The sequence below is a fragment of the Miniopterus schreibersii genome (assembly GCF_964146895.1).
Source record: "Miniopterus schreibersii genome assembly, chromosome: 2".
In the NCBI taxonomy this organism is placed as follows: domain Eukaryota; kingdom Metazoa; phylum Chordata; class Mammalia; order Chiroptera; family Miniopteridae; genus Miniopterus; species Miniopterus schreibersii.
The window spans coordinates 163716299-163736514 of NC_138102.1; the positions used below are offsets into that span (position 1 = coordinate 163716299).

The 20216-nt window shown below is 45.9% G+C and overlaps 1 protein-coding gene across 1 annotated transcript in view; it reads left to right on the forward strand.

Moving 5' to 3' along the window:
* Positions 1–7947: 7947 nt before the first annotated feature.
* GRIN2B (glutamate ionotropic receptor NMDA type subunit 2B) overlaps positions 7948–20216 on the forward strand; it is a gene marked incomplete at its 3' end in the record, with an annotated part of 393757 nt that continues 381488 nt past the window's right edge. Inside the window, exon 1 of the mRNA XM_081130390.1 lies at positions 7948–8025. The remainder of the gene's footprint in view (positions 8026–20216) is intronic.

A 20216-nucleotide genomic window follows, 5' to 3' on the forward strand; every position in this document is an offset into this window, starting at 1 on the left:
CTCCGTAAGTTGCAGTGGCTAATGATGGCTTCTTCATTGTTGGAAGATAGGCAGGTCTTCAGAAAGGGGGATGAAGGTTGTTTAACTTTGAAAAAAGACTGTCCGAGTTGAATAATTAATGTCATTATGATAAGAACAAAATAGAGATTCTTTTAAAAGAGTAATGATGGCCGAGTCTTAGTACGCTTGCGAAAGTTATTAAAATTGAATGCTCTGCCTATGTTTCCTGTACACTCCAGGAATTGCAAGCAAAAGAAGATGGATTGGATTCAGCAGAAGGCATTAATATGCATGTTGTCAACTGAGCCTTTAACGAATTATTTTTTCAAAGATAAAAACATTCAAATATTTTCTCTGGAAACCAGGAAGCCTGTTTTACATTAGGTAACAAGCAGAGGCAGAATGATTTTGACGCTAATGCAGCTTCAGATTCCTAGCCCCTCACTTGGGGCCTTTTCTAAGGCTGTGGGAGAGGCCCTAATAACGTGTCCAAATGTTTTAGTAAAATCTGCAGAAGTAGTGTATTTTAATTGCCATCATTTAAGACTGCTGTCTCTTTCCACTCCATCTTTCTCTATCTGATTTCCCCACACACTGGGTGTCGCTGGAGTGGCGGTGAACATTTTTGAGACGAAGCTAAGTGGAAGTTGAACTGGGAATAATTTAACTTGGGTTTAGTGAGATATACTTATGTGTCTTACAATCAGTTTCCTGTACTGTGAAGTTATCGCCAGCTGATCCAATGGAGGGAAAGCTCCCAATAAACTCCACCTGCCCCTTGTGCCTACTCGGCGGGCATCGTGACACAAAGGTGTCACAGAACATGTGCTCTGTGGGTCATCCCCTTATCCTAGCGGGAGAGGAAGCCGCCTCCAACTTTCCTGAGGCTGTTGACCACTTTTGTATTTTGTAACACATTTTCTCCCTTTCAGGTTTGTCTCACAAATAGAGTACATGACAATTCAGAATTTTCTTTGAAGACTCAAAGTGCAATGTTTCCCATTGGAAAGCTGCTCAAGCTTTGTAACACATGCCGGTCGACATCAAGGTTCTGAACAAACTGAACTAACAAGCAAAACAGAAACAGACTCGCAGATAGAGGGCAGGCCGACAGCTCTGGTGGGGGGAGGTGTTGGGGGTGTTGGGGGTATCGGGGGGTCGAGCAAAATGAAAGAGAAAGAACTCAGGAAGGTGGACAACAGTGTGGTGATTGCGGGGGTGGGAGTGGAGGTGGGAGGGAGGGAGGGGGAGGTGGAAGATGGTATGCGGGGGATACATGGTGATGAAAAGATAAAATAAAATGAAATAAAAGCAGAAAAAATTAAGGTTCTGAAATTTGCCATAGGCTGGGAAGAGATACTCAAACGTAGACGTGTAAAAAAGTTTATTCAAAGAGTTGATAAAGCTTGATTGTGCTACTTTATGTGCAATTTGGAAAAAAACATTTGGGACATTTTCATAAAACAAGTGAGACATTACATTCTGTTGCTTGGGACATGCTTGAAGAGTCCCTTCTTTTATTATGTACATTTATATATTAAGGAACCAAGGGGAGATTCAGATTAATAGTTAACAGAATATGAAACAGAAAGAGATAAAGAGCAACACTGACACAATAGAAATCACTCTGACACTTAGGGGCAAATTGCTACATTCTTTCAAAGATTCTACCAAAAGTATATAATTCCTTAAGAAGAAAAGAGAAAGTTTGAACAGAGGTAAGGAACAGGCTTCTGGATTGTTTGATAAGCCAGTTAATGAAGAGGGGTGAATCATGTGAACACATTGGGAAAAGATTTAAATTTCTGGCTTGAGACGAAATACTGACATTGATGAAGATTATGTAAAGCTTATAAATACATTGCAAACTGGTTAATGACTGTTCTCAAGTCAAGGGATATTTATGATTAGTCACTATATGAGAAAACTTGAGATCCTCGAAACCTTACTACTTATGCATAGGAGAAGTTTGATAACAGTTTCCCCTAATTTGACAACAATTCTAAAAAATGAACATTGCACTACTACCAATAAGTGAGATATTTTTCTAAATGATCAAATGATCAATAATGAAAAACAATTTTGAACAACCATGGCGAAGAACAGACTGAATTCTGTTATTTCCATAGAAAATTATATTATTAATCATAATGTGAAGAGGTGCTCAGAGTATGAAGTAAAAAAATATAGACTCAGAGGGAAGGTGTGGGTGGGGGTGGGGAGAGATTAATCAAAGAAATTATGTGCATAACCCCATGCACACAGACAATAGTGTGGAGAAAGCCTGGGGGTGGCAGATTAGGGGTGGAGGGGATTAATGGGGAAAAAGGAGGACATCTGTAATACTTTCAACAATAAAAATAAATGAAAAAATATAGAAAAGTATTACAAAAGAGTCAGGCAGTAACTAACAAAAATTTTATTATTTAACTAAAAAAATTTGTAGCGTTTATAAGTATCAAAGACTTTTTAAATGGTTGTGATTTATTTCCAGTTTTAAGTAAATATGCATATTCCATCATTTTCCTAAAAGAGAAGCCCCAAATTATAAGTTTCAGTCTGTATTCTTCGGTACCAGTGTTTGGTTTGAAAGATGTTGTGAAAGAAAATATCTTGTTTCTTGGCCAGGCAAGGCATGGGCTTTGCAACTGCTGATTGGGCCATTGACAAGAGTGTTTGCTTCTCCTGGGATCCTCTCTTTGGGTCAAATGAGATAGCAGTGTCATCAGCAGCCCTGGTAAAGAGCTTCTGCCTCAATAAATAATGCTATGAAATGTAATCCAACATCTTATCTTGTTAGAATGTTACTTCCTGTGCTAACTGACTAGGAGTTAGAAAATACTTATTTGCAATATTGAGAAATGGTGTTTCCAATTTCATGAATCTGGGGGATCCTTGAAAACAGTTTTATTGAAAGATTTGTGGTCCTTGGAGGCAAAGCTTGTTCATGAGAAGTGCAAGGGAGTTACAGGAGTCTGAGAACAAGGAGAGAGATCTCCTCCCATTGAATGGATATGGACAATGGATACCGTGGAGAAAAGCTTCACCTTCCACTCACAAGCGGCCTGGTCCTGAGAATGAGCTCTCCCAGAATCAGCAAGACTGCTTGGGAAAGTAGTGTTTAATAGTCATTTAAAAACCTTAACATTTATGGACCCTCCACAGCATGTCTGGAATTGTGCCCGTTTTGGAGGTCGTTGAAAAGACGTGACCACCTGTCGACCCCGGGGCTGGACCCGGACAGTCTGAGGCTCCTTACCCCCTTCCCTGTCCTTGGAATGCACCTTCTGCCCAGTGTTTCTGCACTAGGAGCAGTTTCAAGGATGCAGCCTTGAGAGAATAAGGTATTGTTGAGACCATCTGACCATATATGTGACTGAACCCTGTTAAGGCCTCTATATAAACTCTTGACATTCTTGTGGGTGGGTACAGAGATCTACTTGTATTGCAACTGCCCAAGACAAGTTTTGTATATAAGTTCCCTTGCTTATTAACACTGCCACCTACCAATCTGGAGTGGCCTTCCTTCTTTCTTTGGTCTCTCCTTTACCTTTGTGTATGGGGCCAATTTCAAATTTTGCCCTGGGAACTTCAGAGGTTGAGAGCCAATAGCCAGTTGCTGGAAATATATACACAGATAACCTAGCTGGTCTATCTATATATCTTATACACATAAGAATATAATTTTTAGTTAAATTTTATGAAATTGCCCCTTTCTTATAGGCCAATAATGGGTTATTTTATATGATTGGCAATTTCATATGATTGACTACCAGTAGTTCCATATGGTTCAACAGAAACAGCTTATGGAAGTCTTGTTTTCCTTCTGGGCCAGTGCTTCATAATGCAGGTATGTATGTGTAATATCTCTGGTGCCTGGGCCATACATCCCAGTAGCATCACCCAGGCACTTGATAACTGATCATGGAAAGTCTTCTACACATTTCCAAATGCAGGGGGTGGGAGTCAGGGGCATGGTGGTGAGGCGCCATACCTCCTTTAGAAATCCTCGAAATTGTCCGAGAAATCAATCCAGTTTTGGTTGACTGAAAAATATCCTCAGGGAAGTGGGACTTGAGCTAGAAACTAAAGGAGGGTATGGACTTAATGAGGGAGAGGGGTCTGAGAGTTCATTCTTTCCTCTACACTTGCAAAAGTGAATGAATAGGCTAGAACGGAATTGCGGGGTCCAGGAAGGGAAGAAAAGAAAACAGAAAAGAAGGGTCCAGTTTTGGTAAAGGGAACTGGGGATAGGAAGGGGAATGTGAGCTATGAGGTTAAAAAAATGGATTAAAGGTTGGCCCTTGAGTGAACTTGGATTTTATTCCCAAGGTAATGGGCATTCCTGGAAGACTCAGGAAAAAGTGTTTTAGGAAATACAGGGCCGTTGCTCTCTGCATCCTACACTCCTCCTGGAATCCATATTCTCACATGGGAAATCTGCACGTACAGGGGCTGGGGTTGGCTGTTGTGTGCCAAGGGGCACAGTGACTCTGTGGTGGTTCTGCAGTTCTCCGAAGAGGTGGAAGATCAGCCTTACTCCAGCTTAGAAAAATAGCAGAACCATTACTGAGATAGAATAATTTGCTTGTGGACACTGCGTTTGTGTGTGTTTTAATTTTTAAAATTGATTTTAGGGACAGAGAGGAAGGGGGGAGAGAGAGAGAAAGAGAAAGACCAATTTGTTGTTCCACTTATTTATGTATTCATTGGTTGCTTCTTGTATGTGCCCTGATGGGACTGAATCTGCAACCTTGGTGTATGGGGACAATGCTCTAACCAATTGAGCGACCTGGCCAGGGCCGTATTTGTGTGTTAATATAATGCTAATATATTTGTGTATGTCTTAAAAACTTCAATTCAAAGATTAAGACTAACAAAAACTAGAAAACAGGAAAATTAGTTCAAATGTATTGTGACTGCTGTCTGGTCTACAGGCCTGCAATACACATCTGGTGTATCCCAGGTCACCAAAGTGCCAAGCTACTGGGTGTAACAGCTTCACACAGAATTGTTACCTGGCTGCTTCTCAGGAATGTCGATGAAAAGCTCATGATATAACCCATCTGAAAATTCTCCACCACTGTAATATTCTGGATCTTTGAAGACACAATGCATCAAAGTAAAAATGGTGCAAGAACAATGATATTAATGTAAAAAATAAACAATACTACAGGTGGTGATAAGTGCTATTAAAATAGAAAACAGCTGAAGAGGGTGAGAAACAGATGTTTGCCTTTTACAAGAGGGTGGGGTTGTAAATGCCATGAAATCTAGTTTTATTTAGGGATTATTCATCTGTCTCGTCTTCTCACGGTCATTAAATAACAGAATCTACTTTAATAAAAAACCCCAAGCTCCTCAAACCTTCACCAGCAGTCGGCAAAGCACACATAGGATCTGTATGATACAATGTAGCCCTTAATTACAATTACCTTGCTTTGTTTCCCTTAGTTTGCGCCTCAGCCTCCTGCGCTCAGAATAGATTTTAAGCTCCTTGAAGGCAAGAACCGGACTTTAAAACTGTGCCCAGCCCACGAGATGTGCGTACGGAGCGAAGGTTGATTTATGGAACATAAAGCAAGAATCTTAAATTTTATACTGCAGCTCGGCCTTTGAGATGCTCTCGGCAGCCCTCCCGGGGAGCACGGGCTCGGTGCCCCCACCCCTTAGCAGCCCTTCCTCACTGCTGTTCCCCGCTGCGGCCGGCAGGAGGCGCCACGGCCTCGGGTTAAGCCTCACCCCCTCTTCCTACCCCATTTCCCCCAGCACCTGATGTGGGAAGCTGCCTCTGCCAGAGCCTTTGCAATAGGAGTGAGGGGGTGAAGGGGTTTGGGGGTGGGGAGGGGTGGGGGGTGTGGAGGACGCGGCCACGCGCGCACTCCCGCCGCCGGGGAGCAGAAACATCGTCCATGGCTTCGTGGGTTTCTCTTCCCACCAGAGCGAGGGTGTGAGAGGTAGGTGGGGGGGGGTGTGTGTGTGTGTTGGGGGGGGCGGCACGCTTTGGAGTGCGAGACCCAAATCCAGACCAGGCAACCTGTGATCTCGCGCGCTCCCCACCGTCCCCGGTGATTAATGCCCATTTTCCTTACTCTCCCCTCCTCCTCCCTGCTTTTCGTCTCCGGCTGCCGCGCGCTCGGCTCGCACAGCCTGCCCCGGCCCCCGCCGCCTCCCCTCCCCTCCCCGGCCCCGAGCTTCGCCAACTGGGATCTCGGCTCCTGCCTCTCTACCCCCCCCGCCTTTTTTTTTTTTTAATTTTTTTTTTTTTTTTTTTAGAAAGGAAGGTCCCCCACCCCCTTTCTAAAACCGCTTTCTTCGGTTCCTTCACCTCTAGGAAATCTCGGGGCTCTGCTCTACCGCAAGCGCTCGTCAGGGTGCTTTCTGATCACCACCATCCCGAAGTGCTGGCGTCCAAGGGCTGCTTCTTCGGCTTTGCAAAGAAGAGCCGTGAACTTCCAAACCCTCGAGACGGATTTTCAATCCTGCTTGGCAGGCGAGGAAAGCCCTCGGTCCCCGGCCCCCGCCACCCCTCTCCGGAGGCTCTGCCATCGCCGAGGCGCGCGGAGCCGGTACGTGGATGTTGGTTCGCTTTGGAGTCTCGCGGCTCAGGGCTGGGCTTGGGTGTCGGGGAGAGAAAGGGTCGAAGCCGTGCAGCCGTTAACCAGCCTGGCATTAGGTGAAGCTCTAAAATCCAGCCAAACCCTGGCAATTGCTCATTTTGGACGTGGCTTTAAAAAAAAAAAAGATTTCTTTTTAGGATGAAAGGGTAGGGCTTTCTCTGGTCATTTTTTTGGGGGGTGTGGGGTGCGGTAAACCCTTCACGGAGCAAGAGAGGCTGGGCATCGGTGCCCCGGGCCGGAGCCACGCGCCGCGACCATCCGTCCAATCGACACGTTGCAGGTGAAGCCCCGCGTGTGCTGCACATCAGCGCGGCGGCGGCGGCGTGAGTGTGCGCGGGGGCGAGTGTGCGCGGGGGCGCGTGTGAGTGCGCGCGCGGGGGCGCGTGCGCGGCGGGGGCGTGTGTGCGCGCGTGTCAGTGTGCCCCTTCCAAGAAATGCCCAGTGTGCACCCGGTGCACGATCGGAACCCATTCAGCACCGGCGCGGGGTGGGAGGAGGCGCGGCCGCTGGAGGCGATGGGGAGAGCGAGGCCGACGCGTCGGCAGCACTGCAGATGGGGCTGGGGGCCGCACTCGCTGGCGAGTTAAGTGGGGATGGTGCTCCTGCGTGCGTGTGAGCGTGCGCTGCTGTGCGGTGCCGCTTCTCCCTCCCTGCCTCCCGCCTGCCCACTTCCCTCCTGCGCTCCCTCCCTCCGCCCTCTCTCCGCTTCCATTCAGGTTGGCTTTCCCACCTCTCCTCCGTGCCCGTCCCGGGAATGGTAGAGCCAGACCTTTTCTGAATTATTTATAGAGCGGTGCCAGCTGTTTCCAATTCCTCTCGTGTGCACTCTGTGGGAAATGCGGGGTTTCCAACCCTCTTTCCCTTAAAACGAATTGATATCTTTTTTTTTTTTTTTCCAGAATGCATTTTTCTCACCCTCCGGGGGACACGCGAATCAAACCCTGACTGCCTCTTTTTTTCCCCCCTTAGGAAGGGGACGCTTTGGGAATGACCATGCTCCAAGGAGGGACAGAGCCGGCCCCCAGCTCCTCTACACCGAGCCGCCTCCACTAAAGCTCCAAAAATCAAAAAACCGTAATTGCCAGAGGAATCATTAAAAAAAAAAAATAGTCCAGCCACCAACCTCACATGCACACGGAATAATTACTCTGGATTCTGCATCGTGAGCTGCTCTCCATACCCTGACTTACCTTTGAATTCAGTCTCTTTTCTCTTTGAATTTGCATCTCTTCAAGGCACAAGATTCAAACAGAATTCACGATAAATTGGATTTTAAATGATCCTCCTTTCATTTATCCCGCACCTTTCTTATGTGGATATGCAAGCGAGAAGCGGAGGCTGGACATTCCCAACATGCTCGCTCCCTTAATCCGACCGGCTAGAGGTTTGGCTTCTACAAACCAAGGTAAGGCACATCCTATTGTATTTTCCTCTCACCTGGGCTGAGGGATTCCTTGTTTATCTCTCTCCAAGTCCCTCCAATGTATTTTTGGGAAGAAAAGGTAACAGGACATTAAAATAATGCTGGTTTGGGGGAAAAGCCTTATTACAAAGGGGGAAATCTCCCCTGTTATTTCCTTTCCTTCCTCATCAAACAGGTTTGGGGTTTTTTGGAGGCAGTGGGGGTGGATGTCTGTAGGAACAGAGGATGTTGAAAGGCATGAGGCTTTTTTCTTTCTGTCTTTCTTTTTTTTAAATGCAGACACGACTGGGAAACCTGTGTGATTTTTGAGTTAAATATCATTTTATTCACCCAGGACTAAAGCTTTGATTTTTATGGGAATCTAGAAACCTTTTTCTTTTCTTCCCCCTAGGCTGGCTTTCCCCCTTGCCTCTTCCATGCCTCTCTCTCTATCTCCTGTCTCTACCTTCCTAGGCATCCTTTCCGTGCCCTTTAAAAAATGAAGACAATGACTGAGATTCCTGTGGTTATTGCCCTGAAGTCCACTTGCTGTCTAAGGGGTTGACATTGGGCCCGGAGATCCCGGGAGGCCTACTGCAGAGGGACAGGTCTAGGTGGGGAATCCGGCTGCTCTAAGAACACCTGGAATTGAAGAATGCTGCAGGTTAAGACTGAAATCTGAAGCTTGGGAAGAAGGAATTCTGTCAATATTCTGCTTTTAATTTGTATTTTTTTCCCATGGGCTATTATTTTTGAGCTATAAATTTCTCCTTCTGTCTACACATCTATTTATACCCACACATCCTCCAAGCAAACTGTTACTTCCACACTCTTGCAAAATGGCTATCTTGCAGAGTTCTAAAATGCTGTGCATGTGGAAGGGGTGCAGAATTCACACGTGAGCCTTTGTGTTAAACAAAGAGATGTGCCATTTGCATGTGTTAGTCTTGTACCCTCAGAATAGAATTGATACTTTAATTTTTCCTCCTCTCATCATTTTTCACAATATGCGAAATGTGGTTTGGCAGTATTTTCATGTACTTGAAAAGAGAAATAGCAAGAGAAATGGAAAAGACTTAGCTAATGACTCTTCAGCTAGTCACTCATGTAATCCAAGACAACTCCTGAGGAAACCAGAATGTCCATGTGCTGAAGGGCCATGATGTGAGCTGGCGGCTCCTTTCCTTGGTCCACTGGCCATATATCCCCAAACTCTAAAGGCAGCCAAATGCAGCAATCAGGTCGAGACAAAGATCTTCAAAATAATGTAGCAGAATCATTCGCATCAGTAATCTTTCTTAAAGTATTCTCTGCCCTCCCCAAATCTTTTTTTCTGTTTTTTTTTTTTTTTTTTAATAATACTTCGAAATAATCTGAGCTACCGAAGGGATGCGGTGGGGAGTCGCAGAAGGTCCTTGTTTCTCAGCATCACAGTAGAAGATAGTTCTTCATTGTCCAAAAAGGATGGATGTGATCCAGATTCCCTACTCCCCTCCCCAGTTTTCATCCCTTTGGACGCTTATTGCTTAACCACCCATCTGTAACCACGGTGTCATCCGAGCGAGAGGGTGGGATCTCCCTTTGAACCGCGCTCTCACCACGCCCACAGGTAGCTGAGGTAACTGATGTGCGCTCACCTGAGAGGCGCCTGAGCTGGTTCCCCATCTGCCTCCACTCCTTCAAGTGGGAGGCTGAGCCTTAAAACTGCTTCAAAATAGAACAGAGACTCAGGTGAGAAGTACAGCTCCAGGTGTGAGGATTTCATAGGTGCAGGCGAGCAAGGCGAGGTGGGTGCCACAGGGCACATGCCCTCTCCTGCATTCCTGGTGCCTACGACAGTGCTCTGCACCAAGTAGGTTTTTCGTCACGCTTGTGGGTGACGAGGTTGACAGAAGTCCTTTTGACAGGGTCTCAGCTACATTTATCTTGGCTGCTCATGGGATTAAGCCAGGTTCCAGGCCACCATTAGTTGTCCCCAAGACTAGGCAAAGGACAAGAGGTTAAAAGGAGAGGGTGCTGAGGAAGAGGCGGACCAGGCGATGGGAAAGCTAGGAGAGAAAGGAATGGAGTTCCAACTGGGAGGCCTCCTTCGGGTTTTAGGAGGAATCACCACAGGTGGTCTGTGCCTGTTCCACACCCTGAGCCATTTTAGAGACCCTGGAGGGTGGGGGTGAGGGGGAGGAAGGTGGTCCTGTGCTCCTGAGCAGGTTTTGGGTGACGCAGCGGTGTCCTGGGCTGCCTCAGGGCCGTTGTCCTCTCTTTTTGTCCCCAAGCACCAAGACTGGGCTCTATTTTGTCTTCCCTCCTTCTAACCCCTGCCTCCTCCGCTTACTGTGTGGGTTACGTGGGAAAGAGATGTGGCTGCTGGGGGGAGGGAGGAAGAGGGAATTCAGTTTTAATCAAGGAGCCTTCATGATGTACAATTAAAAAAAAAAATTAACGGGAAATAAAGACTTCCCAGGAAAGCACGGTTGAGGATGTTAGATGGGTGATTTCAAGGAAATCAGAATAGCACAGTTGTCTTCTATCTGCGTGTTTCAGGTGTTGCAAAGCAGGGTGGGCCTGTGAACACAGAGACATCTGAGAGCTAGATGTTAGCATGCGAGGAGAGGGGCAGGGGTGTACCCCCAGGTTGTCTCCACTGGTTCCTGCCCTAGGAATCCTGTCTGTCTGAAGGGTCCTGCTTGGCCACTGTATGTGTGCAATTTATGACAGGGGTGGATGCAGGCGAGGAGAATAAGTGAGACGAAATGACAGGAAAGGAGAAGGGAGAAAAACATTTCTCTAGTCCCTACTTTGCACACCCAGTGCCTTTCCTTTAGGCTGAGCGAGAAGAGCGACTTCCTCTGGCGAAGGGGGGAACAGCAGGCACCTTGGTGTTGCACTCCTGCCTCACCTCCAGAAAGATGGCTCCAGAACCTTGACCATCTTCTTGGACCTTCGCGTGCATGCACCCAGCCTCGTGCGTGGAGGGGCAGTGGGCCCCGGGGAGGTGGGCGCACGGGCTGAAATTGGTGGGTGGGATGAATGGTTCTCGACAGAGAAAGGCCCCAGCTGATCCAGCCCTTGGCCACATGACCTTTAACTTGTAAAATGTTCTTCCATCTCCTCCTTGGATACGATGAACGCAGGATGTGGGGTTTCCCTCTCCCATTTTCTTGTTTAAGAACATGAAAACGAAGGTGACATGTCCACTACTACTAACAGGTTAAAGCAAACATTTCGTTAATATTTATGGACTATAAAATGCAGGAGGCAGGAGAAAGGACAGGGTGTATGGGAAGAAACCATAGCCAAAAAAAAAAAAAAAAAAAATCAGCCTGTGGAAGCCAGGGCCGTGAGGGAGCCGGGGCGAACAGGGTTCTAGAGGGTGGAAGACTGTTGTTCCGAATGATGGCCTCTTCTCAGCCACGAAGCCCCGGGCTCACGGACCACCGCGTCCCTTGTGACTTGCTGGGGTCGGGAGAGAATAAGCTCCCTTTCCTCACTGCCACCCTACACCATCTGTAAGCATTCTAGAAATTTCGCCCTTTCAGTAAACTACATTTTCAGTGTCTGGCGCTGTGCATTCAATGGGATCTCTGTAAATAAATATAGATCAAAAGAGTTGCTGGTCTAATGAATTGTTCCCATTTATTAAAGTGCATCCCCTCTTTGCAACCACAAGAAGAAGTCTCCAGGGAGAGTAGATTAGCGGTTGAATTGATATTATCTTTCGGAAGGATGCAGAGGATAGAAGAACAGATGAGGGAGCAGGCGTCACTCAGAGGAGGTAGCTTTCTGAGCTTTACCTGTGGCTGTTAGTGGTAGGTCTGCGGCTATCACACCAGGTCCATTGGGTAGAGGAGCTCTTGGGGTTCTGTGAACCCAGAGAGGTGTGTTCAGGAACCTTTGGTTGGTTCCTTGTTGCTCTCCAACCACCTTATTTTTGTCTTTTCACTTTTTAGTGCTCTCAGCAGAAAAGGGACCTAGATGGAGCATATGCTGGTCCCTTGTCCAAATCCTCCCTGACTGCCCCGAGCAGAATAACTGCTCTACCTTCTGTGTATCACTAGCACCTGTTTGCAGTTATTGGTACACTTTATCCTAATTGTGTTTCCGTGCCTTGTTTCTTTAAGAAGTTTGTGAGCTCCTCAAGGGCAGGGAGGGATGTGTCTTCATTTGGAATCATTTGAACTTAGCACAGTGACTGGCACATAATAGACAGTTAAAAATATTAAATGAATGGAGAGAGGAAGTGCAATATTTAATTAGCAGATGATGTTTTTTGTTGTTTGTTCTCATAGGCATAGGAACAGTTTGAAGTTATGATGCTCGATGAGATCAAGAGTCTCCGAGCTTCGTGACACTTGAGAAAGCATCTTCTCTAACCTTCTCATTTAATAGGTGAAGAAACTGAGACCCAAGGACATTGAGTTTTTTTGCTTAAGGTTGTGTAGCTGCTTAGTGCCAGCTCTTTGTGCACCACACCGTTGACTGCGGTGGCACGTGGAGTTTATCTGGGGGTTTCAGGTACCTGCGTTAGCACTTCTCAGATGTGATTGTCTATAGGAGTCACCTGGGGATCTTTTGAAACTGTACATTCTGACTGAGGTGGTCTGATGTGGTTCCCGAGACTCTGCATTTCTGGCCAGCTCCCAGGTGATGCCCAAATTGCTGGACCATGCTTCATAGGCCTGTATTATTCCTGCACCTAATTCTATATCATGGCTAACATTGGCAGTTCCATATATATATTCTACTTTCGGGACTTCCAGCATTCCTGCTTTGTTCTTGAAAGTAAAAAGAGAAAAATCAGAAAGGAACTTATGCTCACCCATCTCCTGAATTACTCTTCCACCAGGTACTGATCCATCTCTATTTTTTCCTGCTTCTGGATTTATCTGTTCATTAATGTCTCTTAGACTCTTTTCTTCCACACTATCTCTTCTTTTAACTTTATTTTATGCCTTTTTTCCTGCTCAATTATTCAACACACGTTTGTTAAGAACCAATATTTGTCAAAGGCTGTGTGATGAAAAGAATCAGCTCTGGTCTGTACTTTTCAGCAGCTCATGATTTAAGGAGGGAAGTGTATAAGGAGAGCATCTTATATTTAGGTAGGATCTGTAAAAGAGAAGCCTGGGAGAGTGACGTGGGCTTCATGGAGCCCTTGATAGTTAAACTATGTCTTTAAGAATAAATGGGAGTTTTGCAGAAGGAGAGAATGGTCACTTTAGGAGGCTGGAGAGCAGATGGAGAGGCACACTGGTGTAAAAGGCCAAGCCTCCTGCTCTCCCTTGCTTCCCTTAACTTGGGGAGAAGATCAACACGGGAGAGGGCAGGTTCATTTAATCGGAATTTCAGATTCCAAAGGCTGAGGCGGGGAATAAAATCAGGGTCTTCTTAAAAGGAGACAGAAGAGGCCCTAATTTCTGCTTTAGCTGTAGTGATTCTACCCTCAGTGGCTCCTCGCCCTGTGTATTAGGCTTGCCTCTAGAATGAACGGATGCCACAATTTTCATTTTAGACCACTGGATTGCAGCTGACTTTGTTGATGGCCATTATAAAGAAAGGGACAGCTGCTACTTGGTTTGTAGCCAAGGAGAGAGCTGGATCCTAGCCCAGGCCAAGCTACTCAGAGTGAAGGACCAGCTTAGCCCCACATGTCTCTAGAGTAGCGAGGCAGAGAGTTGCCATGCCGTTCAGACCCTAGCTGCTTTCTTTAACGGGAAAGGGAGGTGATGGGAGAAGGGGGCTCGATTACTCCCAGGGAATTCGCAGAATCCTTTTTGGTAGCCTTTTTTGCGTGGCCCAATGTTTCAGAAGTATTCTTCATGGGGATGCCCAGGTGGAGAGGTGATGGAAAGAAAGGTTTAGCCACCCCTTGATTAAAGTGGCATTGGTGCCCAAGGGAAGATGGATTTGAAACGCATGTTTCTCTAAATTTTATTTGCATCTTTTTCTGCTCTCCGTCTTCTGCCCACTTTGCCCCACTTTCACCATTTCTCGGCATATTGTGGCTTAATTCATTTTATTAGCAAAAGGTGCCTAAGCTTGGCCCGAAGACTTTTTAAAGATCCACCACATACAAAGAGAGTATCCTGGGTATTAAGGCATGTGGCTTAGCAAACGCCACCACTGGCTGACCTGAAGGACATTTATTCCAAGGTGACTTTGGGGGCAGGGTAGTGGAGGCATGGGCACAAGGCCGTGCTTGGAGGGGCAAGGAGAGGGGAGAGACAGACGAGCAAACCAGACCCGAGGGAGTGGCAGAGCTGGAAGCAGAGAGAAGCTACAGGTTTTGACCCTGCTTGGAACCCACCATTGTAAGGAGGGGGGACATCTGCGGTAGACAGCTTCCTAGATTAGGACAATGTAAGGTTTCGACTAATTAACTCACTTGACTCATATAAATGCCAAACTGTGCTCTACATAAGCCATCCTCCATGACTGCTCGTCGCCTCACTCAGAGCATGCGTTTCCTTCTTTAGAAAGAAATTCAGGTTTAAATTTCTCATTAATCTTTATTTAAGTTTCATAAAGCCCCTCTCAGGGCTTCAACTGGTTAGAATTTCTAAGGAAATCAGATCTTATTATTATTTTTTTTGAGAGGGAGGTTGGACTTAAAAACACTGGCTGGATGAAAGCATTACCTTGTTACAGGAGGGGAGAGGAGAGTCTGAGAAGAAGCCTGCAGCGTAGGTGATGCCATTAATCCTTTCCTCAAAGCTACCTGTACTCTGAAAATGCCGAGGTGTTTGAAGGCAATGCTCCTACCTTCTGGGGGCCTTAGTCTGGTCACTGAGCTACCACGGTAGCTGGCGTCTTTGGATTAGAGATCAGTGTATTCTGTGTGTATCCAAATACACACCAGCTGCACCCCACACACTAGACTTGTGTATGGATGGGCATGTTTGTGCAGTGACTTGCCTACCAAACACAGTAGTCAGAAATAATCTTTAAAAAAAAAATATATATATATATCTTTATTGATTTCAGAGAGAGGAAGGGAGAGAGAGAGATAGAAACATCAGTGATGAGAGAGTCACTGATCGGCTGCAGCCCGCAACCCGGGCATGTGCCCTGACCGGGAATCGAACCCCGATCTCCTGGATCCTAGGTTGATGCTTAACCACTGAGCCACACCTGGCTGGGCCAGAAATAATCTTAAGTGCATTAAATGTGTTTGTACAATTTAGGTACAGTGTTGTGTGTGTGTATGTGTGGGGGGGGGGAAGGGGAGAGAGGGAGAAGGAGAGATATGGGATAAGAAGAATATTAATGATGACAGGCACCTTGAAGATTGTCTGTTCTCCTCCACAACCACCATTTGAAAGCTGTGGAATACTTCTGAGGCTAGCCACATGGCCTAAAGCCACACTCACACGACAGAGCCACACCCCCGAGTCTCTCCTCGGTGCTCCCCCGCCCACTGCCCTGCCCCACTGGGGCCCCCTGGGATGCAGGTCCCTTCTGTCAGCCAGAGATGGGGGTTTGCTCCTCCACACGTCTTCAGAGCCCAGGGTGCTCCCTTGATATATAATGTGTCTTAAAAATGTTGAGTTTCTCCAGGGTATCCAGGAGCTGCCTCGGTGATAATGGAGGAGGTGGTGGTCTTGGCAGTGAGAACCTTCTCTTTGTTTCTGCTTGTGTTATGTTACTTTGTGACCACGTCCAAGCCATGGACGGCAGACCTTGATTTTCTCATTTCTGAAACAGCGAGGTAGGCTGAGGCAGTGAGTGCTCCTTCCCCAAGTTCAATAACAAAATCACCTGCAGAGCTTCAACAAAAATACAAAAAACACCCCGCCCTAAACAGCAGCAGTAGCAACAACAACAAAAACGATGATGTCCTTGCCCAGGCTGTACCCCAAACAGTTAAATTAAAACCTCTCAGGCAGGGACCCAGGCTGTGGTCATTTCGAAATTCCGCCGGGGACTCTAATGTTGGGCCATATTTGAGAACCTCTAGGCGAGCTGATTGACAAGGCCCCTGTTAGTCCGAAGGGCACGCAGGCCCAGCGTTTCGACAGGCAGAGCGAGGCCCTATCCTGTTACGCTGTCGCAGGACTGGCAGAGGGCTCCTGAGCGAGAGGTCAGAAGACGCTGGAATAGGAGAGGTTTTAGTGCATGGAGCGCACACAAGGGGTGGGACTGGTGTTGAACTAAGGGCAGGGCTGTGTTTGCCCCGTTCCTGAGCTCCGTCGACACCGACGTGGGCCTGGCGTTGGAAGTTAGGAAAGTTAGGGAGCTGCTTTCCTTGACAGCCTTGAGACAGGCGTGGCTGTGAAATAGGGCGAGTGGCCCTTGGTTCCGCCAACATCCTCTGTTCCACTTAGTCTTATTTGAGGGTGCCCCATTTCTTGTTTGGGAGAGGAAGCCTCATTTCACTCCTTTGTAACACTGTAAATGTAGGAAGACTATTAATAAATGGGGCTGGGTGAGCAGACCCTGATTGACTGGTGAGGGGTGTGAATGGTGCAATTATCTTAGTGCTGGTTGGAATTCACTAACCGCCTTGCCCTCCCTCTCAGTGCCTGAAGTGGAATATTAAAGGCAAGAAGAGGAGGACGAGGGTAGGAGGCATTAAACTTCTTTCTTTTCTGACTGTAACTTTAATCACTGATTATTAGGCTGGCCAGGTTAATAGTTTTTTCACAGCCTACTTTTTTGGCTCCCTCCCTTCCCCATTTTAAAATAAATGTGAACCTAAATGTAAGCGGTGAGAAAAAAATCAGGTTTATGGATCTGTGTTCTTTTAAGAAGACAAACCATAAGAAAGTAAAAATACTAGTTCTTGTTTGGACATCTGCTAATAATGGTTGCAGATGTGAGAGGAAGTTGTAAGTGTAGTTTGGACTCTCACTGGTGTTTGTTGGGAGATGCAGAGGGGTGAGGCACTAAATTTTTAGGAGAAACCTAGGAAGTGTACTCATTGCTCTGAATTTCCAAATATCTCTTGGTTGGCCCCATAAGAGGAAGGACTGCAGAAGAAATCCTGTCCTGGCCAAATTGCTCAGATTTTAGGTGCTCAGATTCAAAAGGTCTTTCTTGGGTGGGAGAATGTTGACCCCGTTGCTTTTTGAAGAAAAAATACTGGATGGGTTTTCTTAGAGCCTGCATATGTAAGAGAAGTAATTTGTTTGTTGATTACTTTGTCATTTTTCCATGAGAATAAAATTCATCTTTATGTCACTTTATGTCCTCAGAGCTTAGCAGAACACTCTCTGCGTATGGGCCGTGCTCAGAAAATGCTGGGTGTTGATAAAGGAGATAATGGAAATGAATGTGCATTGAGGATAAAGTGGACATATTTATGCCTTTTATATTTCTACTTCCTTGCCATCCAAACACCTCTTGACGCTTTGGTTGAATTTTACTAGAGTTGAATAGATGAGAGTATCTTTAGTGCTAGCCATAGGCTGACAGGATGAAAATATACCCATTTCTTAGTGCCTCGCTTCTTTGAGCTTCATTTTACACTGTGTTTAATAAGGGTATTTCTTCAAAAGCTTTCATTCATTACTAATTATGCTTTTCCTCTTCCCTTCAAATTCCATTTAAATACTGGCCCTTCCTCAAAGTCCATCCATTTCAAAGACTGTCTCACCCACAAAGTCTTGCTTGATCTGCCCAACTAGAAATAAGCCCTCCCGAGTTATTTGTCCACATACTATGTTTATTTCGCCTCTGTTTGTAGCACTTTTCTTATGCTGGTTTCTGGGACAGATTCTTTGAGGGTTTTTTTAAATCTTGGATTCCCCAGTCACCTTCACTGTGCTGGGCTTTCTGGCAAACATAGGATAATGGCTACTCTCTTTCTCAGCCTCTCCTTTTTATTCTGTACCTATTTACAAGGAGGCTTTGATTTCAACATAAAACTCAAGGTTGACTCTGAATGTCTGAATGGTCTTTCAGTCACCATAGCAGGGAGTATAGTTTATTGATAAATCTGCATTTATGCAACTGAGACAGGGGTTAGGGAAGGGTATGGGAAGGTCTAGGAATTAGGTAGCCAGAATTTGTAGATCATTTTAGAAATAAATGGTGGCATAAAAATGCTAAGAATTATTGCTGTCAATTCAAATATAATAGTTATCCAAAAAGGAATTGCCTTCCCTTTGCTTAAGAGAATTTTCTGTTGACATTAGACCTTGAATTCGCAATAAATATTTATGGTATGCCCATTGTGTTTTGGGTTATGTTAACATATGTTATCTCATTTAATCCTTACCACAAGGCTGACATTGTTATTTTGTTTCTCAGATGAAGAGAGTAAGGATTAGAGAGCTCAAGGTCACACAGCTGTAAGCAGCAAGCCAGGATTTCAACGTACGTCCTCTGATTCTAACCCCTGACTCTTTAAATCATACTGAGCCGCCTCCTTGTAAAAGAAGATAAGGGTTTATGTGGTATGTAGAGGAGCCCATAAACAGCATGCACTTTGAAACTTCAGCGAAAGTCTCTTTCTTCCAGATCCCTTCCCTTTGGGCTTTGCTCTTGGCAAAAGGTAAAATCCTTTCTCAAGAGGAAAAACGCATGCCTACAAAATAGCAAATTTTGGGACCTCAGTTTAATTCAGTGAGAACAAAAGGTGAGGAATTCATGGCACTGGCAATCGGCATCTCTTCTATTTCACGTGATGGGTAAGGCGTAGGCACTGTCTTTTTTAGCCTATTCCACCATTCTGGAAATAGACTTCACCTCCAAACTTAGGACTCTCCTTCATTTAGGAGGAAATATCCTCATTTAATCTTGGCCATTTTGAAGATTACCCATTTTCCTGTACCTCTTCCTTTCTCAAACCCATTTATAAACTACGACTTCGAGTGGAGACTAATGGTTGAATAAGAGAATGGTAGTGAGGGATACTGCTTTGGTATAGGGTTTTATTACTAACAGGGATTATTGTTATTGTTCTATGAGTTATACTTGCCTCATTCCAAAAAAGATCTGAGGGAGCTAGTTTTGTTTCAGATATCTGCATCAACTATTGACTCAGAGGGCAGTTTTATAAAATCAACATATAATACAAAGGTTAAATTTCCTATGTCTTTATTTTTCTAAGAAAATAGGCCATCTCGTGGTGCCCCGTAGAGTTCAGGTGCCTTAGCTTTTTACCACATGCATGTTTTAAAACTACTTTTCAGTAATTTGAGGTAAAGTGGTATTGAGGAAGGAGCTGGCCAAGGGGCCGGGAAACCAGGTCCAGCCTCAGCGCCACCTCGGCTCTGTGTGACCCAGGCAAGGCCCCCAACCTCACTGAACTCACCTCCTCACCTGTACAGTCAGGTCTTTATGGGAGACAGTTACTGTGTTGCGAGTCAAATGAGGAAACTCAATCCCCTCGAACCGTAAGTTTAATACACATACATACAACATTATTATTAATTACTCCATCCTGCTCAAAATAACAGCTTTTCAATGGCCTTCAGTGCAGGGCATCTCCTCCCGTGGGCAGGAGAACAAAATAATTGATGGGGAGACAGGCGGCAGCGACAGAGCCACCAGTACTTGGAGCTCAGGGCAGCGCCCAGGCTTTGCGACCTGTGGTTTTTAATCTGTGGTCTATGTCTCCATCTCAGGTTCTCTTGTAACAAATTTATCTCGTTTTCCAGGAGAAAGGAGAGCAAGACTAATCTTTCTAGCCTTCTGTATACAACTATTTTTGCCAGGACTATCTTGTATCTTTACATGATCTGAGAAGGGTAGAGACGGAGGAGGGAATGTGAAGGGCTGTGCCGCACTCCAGGCCTTTGCTCATGCCTCTCCCTCAGTCTGCAGAGCCCTCCTCACCTTGCCTCGCCTGCGTCCCTCCTATTCTGCCTTCAGGATTCAGCTCAGCGATCCTCTGCTCCAGGCCCTCCTGGTCCCACCCGGCTGGAGTCAGTGCCTCTGCATGCTCCCACGGCCCCCGATTTGAAATGACTCCTGTGTCTCTATCCTGCCCTCCCCATGATGTGAATTTTTCCAGGGCAGAGGCAGCCTCTGTCCTGTGCCCCGTGTGTGCCTAACAGGTGCTGGCACATGGTACACGTGCAACAAATAACTGCTAACGTGGTCTGTGCACCTGCCGGCCCTGCGCTCAGAGCTTTACATGCATTAACAAATCGAACAGACCCAGCCACCCTAGGAGGTGTGTATGATTATCTCCTACATTTTAAGGATGAGGCTACTCAGGCACAAAGAAGTTAAAACTTGCTTAGCTCAAG